We start from the raw sequence: 9167 nt of genomic DNA, 5'->3' as shown, positions 1-9167 counted from the left end.
GACCATTTTTTCCGACTTTCTCATCATTACAGAGCGAAAAAACCACTCGTCCCAGATCGAATAGCTAGACACTGGTAACATTAAAATTATAGTCCAACATTCTTACTAATTGGAAAACTAAATGAGTTTAAGGAATATGCTGTGGACAGGATAATATCACCTAGATTCATTCTACTTATCTTTCAACAATCCAGTTAAATATGGCCTTTTTCATAAACCTTTCCTCAAATATCACCTAGAATACTCTACATTTTCTTTCCATTCTAAGAGCTGTTAATTTTTTTTGTTTCTTTGTATTTGGTTTGTGGTGGGGGCCACACCCAGCTTTGCTCAGGGATTACTTCTGGCTCTGCACACAGGAATCACCCTGGCAGTGCTCAGGAGACCACATAGGATGCCAGGGATCCAACCTGGGTAACCATATCCAAAGGCAAATACCCTAGCTGCTGTACTAGCTCTCCAGATCCATTCTGATTTTTGATTTTATTATTGGTATTATTGTCCATATGTACTATGAACTTTAATAACCAATAAAAGTATGAAAGAGGATTTGTGTCTTTTGCATGTCTGTATCTCTATTATTTGATATTATGCTTTGGTACATAGTAAGCATTTGATAGATAGCTGAGGTAAATCAGACTCTTTTGTAAATTGGTTTTATGATTATTAAATCCAGTTGGCAGAGTTGAGGCATTATGAATGATTTGCAGAGACAGAGAAGTATCACCCTACCATTCTACCTATGAAGGTGCTATTTCCTAGTGCCATTAAAATCAGCAAGCATTAGGAAACTAGTTTTGACCAGAGAACTGTAAGGCCAAAGCATTAAAAATACTTGTAAAACCTTCCAGATAGAGTCATCCCTGAAGCTACATGCAGGGAAGGAAGCGTCACAAAAAGGAATAGTCAACATGTAAAGGCAACAGTATTGGACAGCCGCTAGACTCAAGTTCACAATCAAGCTTTGTGTGAGCAAAAAATATGTCTTATTGCATCAAGTCACCAAGATTTGAGAGTTACTTTGGTAGACAGCATCATCTAACCCCAAGAGACAGGCACTGCTGAGGGTATATTTTTCTTGATTCCCTATAGAATCTTGAGAAATAAACCTAGCAAAAACAGCACTTACGTTACATTAGCAGTTAGAGGTAACCAGTGGGATATAAGTAGATGTTGTTAATGAGTTTTTCAAGAAATCCTTTATCCCATTCTTGACAAGTACTCAGAGGTAATGAGCGTCGCTTCAGCAGCTGTCCTAGAGCACGAGGTGCCCTTGACAGCTGAAGTCACAAACTAAAGGTGATGGGCAAAAAAAAAAAATGAACTTTATTGCCTGATGACAATGTGGGGGTGCTATGTTAAGACTTTCCTACCTTTGGGCTTTTATTCAATACATTTAAACTTTCACATGTTTAAGTGAAATAGAGGCACCTGTCATGAACAAAAACGAGTAAGCCTAAATTAACATTGATAAGGTGGCACATACTCTACTTGTACTGTGGAAAAATCTTGGCGGTGAAGGACCTTACCTAACATCTAGTCCAAGTTGAATAAGAAGAGTATCCTGAGATACTTTTTTTGAAGGATTGTTGAAAAAAATTGGCCTCTCATTAAGAATTGGCCTCTTAGTGATATAACAAATGTCATCATTTCCCATCATAATGACAAAATGTCAACTATAAAAAGATGCTGTGAGACTTATTCGACATTAAAACAATTTTAAAGATTAAAATTTTAATATAAAACAATGTTATATTTCACATGATTGAGAAAAATATAAACGGTAAACTTTCCTTCTGAGGGAAGCTGAATTTTGTGAGAGAGACTAAGTGACATTGGCTATTTTATAAGCAGGTCAGCAAAGCATTTTTTTAAATTCTCTTTACTGCAAAAATGACTTGTGAAGACTTATATAATATGCATTTAGTAAACTTTTATGACTATCAATGTGTTTTCTATAAACTTACCAAGAACTTGATTTCATTTTATTAATGAAATAAAACTGATGCCCAACAAAAGACTTTCAGAAAAGCAAAAGACTTTCAGAAAAAGCTTTCAGAAAAGCTAAGAACTTTCATCTTTTCTGCATTGCTTTCTGGGACAAAATGTTGGTTCATTTCTTCTCAGATAAATGACCTTCAAAATTTAAATTTCATAAGACAAAAGTATATTTCAAAAATATAACTACTATTCTCATCAGGTTTGCCTTCTCAAGGAAATACACTACAAAAAAGTGAAGATATGTAACTATACTAGATACAAGTTGCATCTGCCTGTGTTGTCTGCCTATTCTTTATTCAACCAGGAGACATCATTCCTGTTTTGGAACCAATAGGGAATCTAAAATAATAAGGGTTTCCAATATCAGGCATTTTAGAGCCCTTAAACTATGGACAGCTATAAACACAGGGCAAAAGCCAGTCCCCAAAAGAAAAGATTTCATTATCTGCTTGAAGTAGAGCTGACAGATGTTTTCCTTTCCAGTGTGAAATTTCTCAGGAAGCCTTTCACCCACCCGTTTTCCTAGAAAACATTGTGCTGAACGTGGCCTTTTGCACACTCTCCTCTCCACCGCTCAGAATTGGCCATTGGCAGAAAATGGAGTTACGACCAATTATTTTAAATCTTCTTTACTGATTATGAAAAAATATCTTTTCGATGACCACCAAACAAAACAATCCTGCTTTGAATATAAAGCTTTTCAGATGACAGGCCTTAAGTCTCAGGGTTCATTTAAAAATTGAGAGATTTGGGGTATTCCTAACTGGCTGATTTGGAGGTCAGATGGGTCAGTTTTCTAGGCTACTTCTAGTTCAGTGTCTGGGGTTCACTGAGGCCATGCCATGCAGTGTTGAGAAACAAACCTGGGGCTCCCACATGTAGTGAATATATTCCAATCCTTTAAGTTTTCTCCCTGGCCCCTTCATATTTTAATACCCTACATTGAATTTTCTAAATGCGATAAAAGTTAAGAGGAGGAGAGACACCTGAATTTGCTCATCTGTAGCTGCTATGACTATGTGTGGGCAAATTATTAAAGAAGTCTTTCTGCTTCCTCATTGCAGAGTGTGACCACATGTGAAGGTTTGACTAAGACAATGCATGTTCAATAGGCAACACAATGCCATGCACATAGTAAGCACTCAACAAACATTGAACCACTGCTTATAGCACTCTGCTTTCTTTTTCAGCTGGCAAAACTCTGGGAAGAATCCCCAAAGAACAAATTCAGAAGTTCTTGGAATTATTGCCAGGCACAGATACTAGCTAGGGCCTCTGTAGGCTTGGGCCATGCTAAGCAGTGACTTTTGGTCCAAGTGGGTGAGCCAGGCACCCTGCTGCAGATTTGAGCTGTAATATCCATCCACAAAAATATTTGAAACGACAATTGGCAGTCTGATGCCTATTTTGTGACTACATCCACCATGCCGCCCAGAGTGACTAAATCTCTTACAATAAACTATTCCAGATTGCAACCTTTTCTTCCCTCCCAGACATGCATGAAAATGAATCCATATGCGTATGTTAAGTAGTCGTTTCTAAAGTAAATGATGATTTTAGATGCTGTCAGACTGTATAGAATAGGAGTGATAGTACTGGAATAAAATGGGTTGAGAAGCTTGTGTTAAAGAAATGACACTTGGACTGGGTTTTGAAGAATGAATAGAAGTTAGTCATGTGGATTTGTGGGAGGATGCCTGGGAGGAATCTAGGATGACACAGCTGCAGAGAGAGTTAGGAGTAAGAGCAGAGAGTGACAAAGAACAGAGCTGAAAATGTGTAGGGAAGCGTAGGCCTGGGGAAAGAGCATAGGTTGCATATGGGGGACAGGGTTTGATATGGTGATATCCGAGCCCTTGGAGACCCCTGAGGAAAGGGATGGATTTATCTTTGCAAGCACAGCTCATTCCCAATTAGAATCATTAGATCTGTAAAGGAAATAAAATGGTACCTGCTGAAGACTTCTCTGACTAGGGACATCAGAATAAAGAATTGAGTCTGATAGGCCAAGGAGAAGTTTTCCACAGTAATCTGAGCTGGAGGTTAAAAAAAAAAAAAAAGTTTAATTAGGAAAGTTGAAGTGGCCATGAAGAGTGAGTAAAAAACAAGAAAAACATGACAAGTGGGGCCCAGAGAGATAGCACAGTGGCGTTTGCCTTGCAAGCAGCCGATCCAGGACCAAAGGTGGTTGGTTCGAATCCTGGTGTCCCATATGGTCCCCCCGTGCCTGCCAGGAGCTATTTCTGAGCAAACAGCCAGGAGTAACCGCTGAGCACCGGGTGTGGCCCAAAAACCAAACAAAAAACAAAAACAAAAACAAAAAACATGACAAGTGAATTTTAAAATCTTAGAGGTTTGGTTAAAGAGATAGTACAACGGACAATGGAGAACAGCTGACCTGGTTTCAATCTCCATCACCCCCAGATGGTCCCCTGAGTCCTTCCAGGCATAAATCTGAATATAGGGCCAAGAATAGCCCCTGAACATCATCAGATCTGACTCTAAAACAAACAAAATAAAATGAATAAAATAAAATAAAACCAAAAATAATGTTAACAACTTTTGAAAAAATTTTCTAACATGTTTTCCTAAGATAACATGCTACCATTATATCAAGCTCTTCACATAGTATTTCCTATAAAACAGATTCAGAAAATCATCTGAAAAATTTAAGTCTGAAGTAATGTTATTTCTCTCTAAAAAAAAAAAAAAAAAATAGCCCAGAGGGTTGAGCAGGATGTGTATGCCCAAACACGGTCCATTATGAAGGCCTGGCTGCCTAGGAGCTCTGGGCTCTGTCTTCAGCTCATTCTGAGGCTCACAGGAATTTAAGAATAGCTGGTTTGGGGGAAGGGGAAGTCTCTGCAGACTCTTCCTCTGTTGTCTTTCAGCAACCTAGTATGACTGGTAAAAAGTAAGTCATCTGAAGCCAGATTGCAGGATTTGAATCCAGCCCTTGAATCCAGCCTCTTCTTGCTCTCTCCTTGCACTGATTTAATCATTTCATTTCAAGTCATTAAATCTCCCACTATTTTGTGATCTAAAATAATTACTATAAGGGATAATCAGGGGATCCCCAAAAAGATTACCCACATTAACTTAAAGACAGAACAGAGACTTTCAACTTTAGCACTACAGGTGAGGTAAGTTTTTGTTGTGTATGCTTATTTCAAGCATACAAGATACTAACAATAACCCTCGTCTCTACCTACTATATCTCTACTTACTCATTGCTGCTAAGGTAGCATCCTGCTCATATTTATGATGATCAGAAATGTCGCCTGATATTGTGAGATGTCTCCTGAAGGGCAGAGTCACCCCAATTGAGAACCACTAACATAAAACAGTGCTGTTTGTAGAGCATTTTCTAGAAGGAATACGGGACATATATCATTCACTCCCTACAATACAATAAGATATGTATTATCTCCAGATATATAAATAAAGAAACTGAGGCATAAATGAGGTAGATATTCTGCCTAAAGTCATTCATACAAACAATTACTAAAAGGATCTCCAGACAAGATGTACTAGGTTCTCAGTCCCCAGCTCTTTTCAAGTAATTCTAAAAGAGTCATTCAGAAGGTGGCTCTAGAGGAAACTACCCTCACACTTTTACCCATGGGCAAGAGAGAGATTGCCATTATGGAAATGTGACATGTATCTACCTAGAATCCTAAAAGTCTGACATTACCCAGACTTCTGTTCATAAAAACTACCATCTATTCACTTCGCTGTCTAGATTAGGATCCTCCTTGGTCCATTTAGCTGTTACAGGGATGTCTTTGTTTCCTTGAAAATCCCCTCCATGGAATTATAATTTTGGCAAAATTCTGTTCCCACAACACAACATGAGGTTGTCTTGAATGAATGAATGAATGAATGAGTGAATGAATGAATTCATACTAAGTACACCCCAAGATCAGCCTATGCTTTGCTATTTTATTTGGTGACCTTCTGGAAGGGCTACAGACTGCTACAGGTTTTTCTAAATTTGAGAGTGCATGAACAAACACACTTTGGGGGGCAAGCATTTGGACTAAGATTACTTGATGGCTGCAGCTTAAACTTCAAATATGCCTTTTCTTTCTAGTTAACTCCATTTTCATCTATTATCAATCTATTTATGACTGTCATATATAAACTCTGGCTTGGGTATCAAATCACATCAATTTGAATTTCTGCTCCCACCATTTTTTTTTTAGTTTGGGGATTAGAGAATGACACAGCTAATTCCTTCATTCATAAATCCCCTCATTTTAAAAATGAGGATCAGAATTACTTTATCATTTTTTAAGCTTTAAATGTGTCCAGTGGCCTAAAATACTTAAAAGAGTATCTGACATGCAATAGGCATTATTAGTAGCAATATTTTAATTTATTGCAATTGGTAGTAATTATTTGATAATCTCCTATAAGAGTAAAAACTATTACACTTCAGTGTAATAGGATGTGAAAACAGAAATTTTGCTAAGGACCATTTCCAAGGGAGACAGTAGAAAAAGTGAGTATGACGAAGAGTTCAAACAAGTGTCACAGTTACTCACTAGCAGCTTCAATCAGCACATTACCACTGTGAAAACACTAGATTCACACACCACAGGATGCTAGAAGAATCTGAAAATGACAGTTGGACTGTGCAGACACTGGGTAAAGGGCAGAAACAGATAGAAAAGATTACAGCCCTAGATTTCACAGAGCCAAGACAGTCAACCTAAAAAAGGTGTGAAATACAATTCAGGGTACAATTTCCTGCCACAATACTGAGAACCCATGTTTAACATGTTTTGAGAGCATAGTTCCCAGGGTACTGTAGAGAATTAGCCCTTAGGATGGCCTTAGATGGTGGATGGAGGCCTTTGTTCTTAGGCCCCAGCCTTGTGGCTCCATCCCCCATTAACTGGTGGGTCTGGGTCCAGGAAAGCATCGGGTATTGAACTCACTCACAGCAGGCTTCCAGAGATAACATCTTTATTGCCCTGGCCAACAGATGTGGCTGCTAACCATTTTCACATGCCATTCTTTTTTTTTTTTTTGGTTTTTGGGCCACACCCGTTTGACGCTCAGGGGTTACTCCTGGCTATGTGCTCAGAAATCGCCCCTGGCTTGGGGGGACCATATGGGACGCCGGGGGATCGAACCGCGGTCCTTCCTTGGCTAGCGCTTGCAAGGCAGACACCTTACCTCCAGCGCCACCTACCCGGCCCCTTCACATGCCATTCTTAGCTAGCCCTGCATCTTACTTCTTTCATCCATGTTACCTCCATCTTGGCAAAAGACCAAAAGCCCTAATCCTCTCTGGTCAAAGCCTTATCTAACCTTTCCAAGACTCCTCCCAGGAATGGGTGGGGTCTTGCAGGTAAAATCAAGTTACCTGGGAATAAAGGGGGGATGAAGCCACAGGGTACTCCCTCCAAACCCATTCTCCCCTTCTAGACTTTTTGAGGATGCTACTGGAGCTGAAACAAGTACCTATGCTTAAATCCTTCCTTACAGTTCCCCATCTCCTAAAAAAAAAATAATAATACATAAGTATTACAGGTCCCACCAAGTACATCCCCTCGGAAGCTATGAAATGGAAACTTTCAAAAGATAAGCTCATGCTTAACCACACAACTTGTGTCATTTCATATTTCTACACTTTCATAACCTGTATTTCCCCGGGAAGCTGGCCTGATGAAAGCACCCCGTGATTTGCTCAACCTCATTCTAAGGGCTCAACAAAACACCTCGGTGCGTTAATTGACCTTTAAGAACATACGGAGTTTAGTTGAATTTGGTTTAAAAATGTAATGGTTGTCTTTCACTTCCTCGAATTTTCTCTTTAGTCTTCACTACCAGCCCTGCCATTTCCTCCCAGACAGTTCTTCATCCACCTGAGTGGTGACCCCTCTCTCATTTTTACATCTAATTTCTTCATGGATTACTTGGCCATCTCCTAGCTCTGCCTCTTTATTTTTTTTCTTAAGATTATTCCCCCATGGGGCCAGAGAGATAGCATGGAGGCAAGGCATTTGCCTTGCATGCAGAAGGACAGTGGTTCGAATCCCGGTATCCCATATGGTCCTCCGAGCCTGCCAGGAGTGATTTCTGAGCGTAGAGCCAGGAGGAACCCCTGAGCACTGCTGGGTGTGACCCAAAAACAAAACAAAACAAAATATTATTCCCCCATGTACTGAAAAGAGAGCTCAGATGTCTTCCATTCTAAACTAAAAAAAAAAAAAAAAAAATACCAAGAAAACTTCCTCTACACATCTCTGCCCTCAAGAACATTCTATTTCTCCTTCTTTTTCTTTTTCTTTTTTTTTTTTTTTTGTCCCCCAATTCACAATACATACCCGGCAAGGGGCCTGTGTTGAGGTGTATATGGGGTGCCTTTACTGTACCTCCTCTTTCTATACAGCCAGTGTAAAGAACACAGCCTGTGGTAAGATTTGGGAGGCCTTATCTTATCTTTTATTTATTTTATTTTTTTTTTTCTTCAGAGCAAACTAAAGTTGTTTTTTTGTTTTTTTGTTTTTTTTTTTTTAAAGTAAGAATTCATTTAAAGGACAAAATTGATTAACATAATGAGGTAAACTAATATAACATAATATAGTGACATAACATAACATATAATATAATTGATATAATAATAATAATACATGTAAGTCAAAGAAAATTTCTGATTAAAAACACAATTTTTTTTTTCATAATGGCTTACATATCTTTCACTGTAGTATTTTGGGTACATATTCACATTGAATCAGGGAAATACCCATCACCTAATATGTCCTCTTCTCAATCAAAAATCAAATATGCTGAAAATAGGCAGAGTCCTGTCTAGAGGCTTCCAACCTCAGTTTGAGAGAGGATGTGAAAAAAATAATTAAAATACCACAACAATACACAAAAAAACAACAACAAAAAAATATCGAATTAAATAACCGATAAGCACCACAGCAATAAAGACAGGCACCACACAATAATCTCGGTTCTGAAATCAAATCATACTCAAATGCAAAAAAGAAAAAGAAAGACAAAACAAAATAAAATAAAATAATATTGGAGACATCAACCGTAATCTTCACACCAAAATAAAGACGTCAAAAAAATAGATCATTTATTCTCCTCTTGCTGCTTTCGTGGTATGTGGAAGACTTCTACTTTATCTTGGATGGTAAAAT

General features: G+C 38.4%; 1 non-coding gene across 1 annotated transcript; it reads right to left on the bottom strand.

The window, feature by feature from the left end:
* Positions 1-8312: 8312 nt before the first annotated feature.
* Positions 8313-8445, bottom strand: LOC125995607 (small nucleolar RNA SNORA51). Its single transcript, XR_007491103.1, has one exon. It is a non-coding gene; the product is annotated as a small nucleolar RNA SNORA51 (small nucleolar RNA).
* Between the last annotated feature and the right edge of the window lie 722 nt (positions 8446-9167).

The sequence above is a fragment of the Suncus etruscus genome, chromosome 17 (assembly GCF_024139225.1).
Source record: "Suncus etruscus isolate mSunEtr1 chromosome 17, mSunEtr1.pri.cur, whole genome shotgun sequence".
Taxonomy (NCBI): domain Eukaryota; kingdom Metazoa; phylum Chordata; class Mammalia; order Eulipotyphla; family Soricidae; genus Suncus; species Suncus etruscus.
This window is presented reverse-complemented; position numbering and strand designations above follow the sequence as displayed.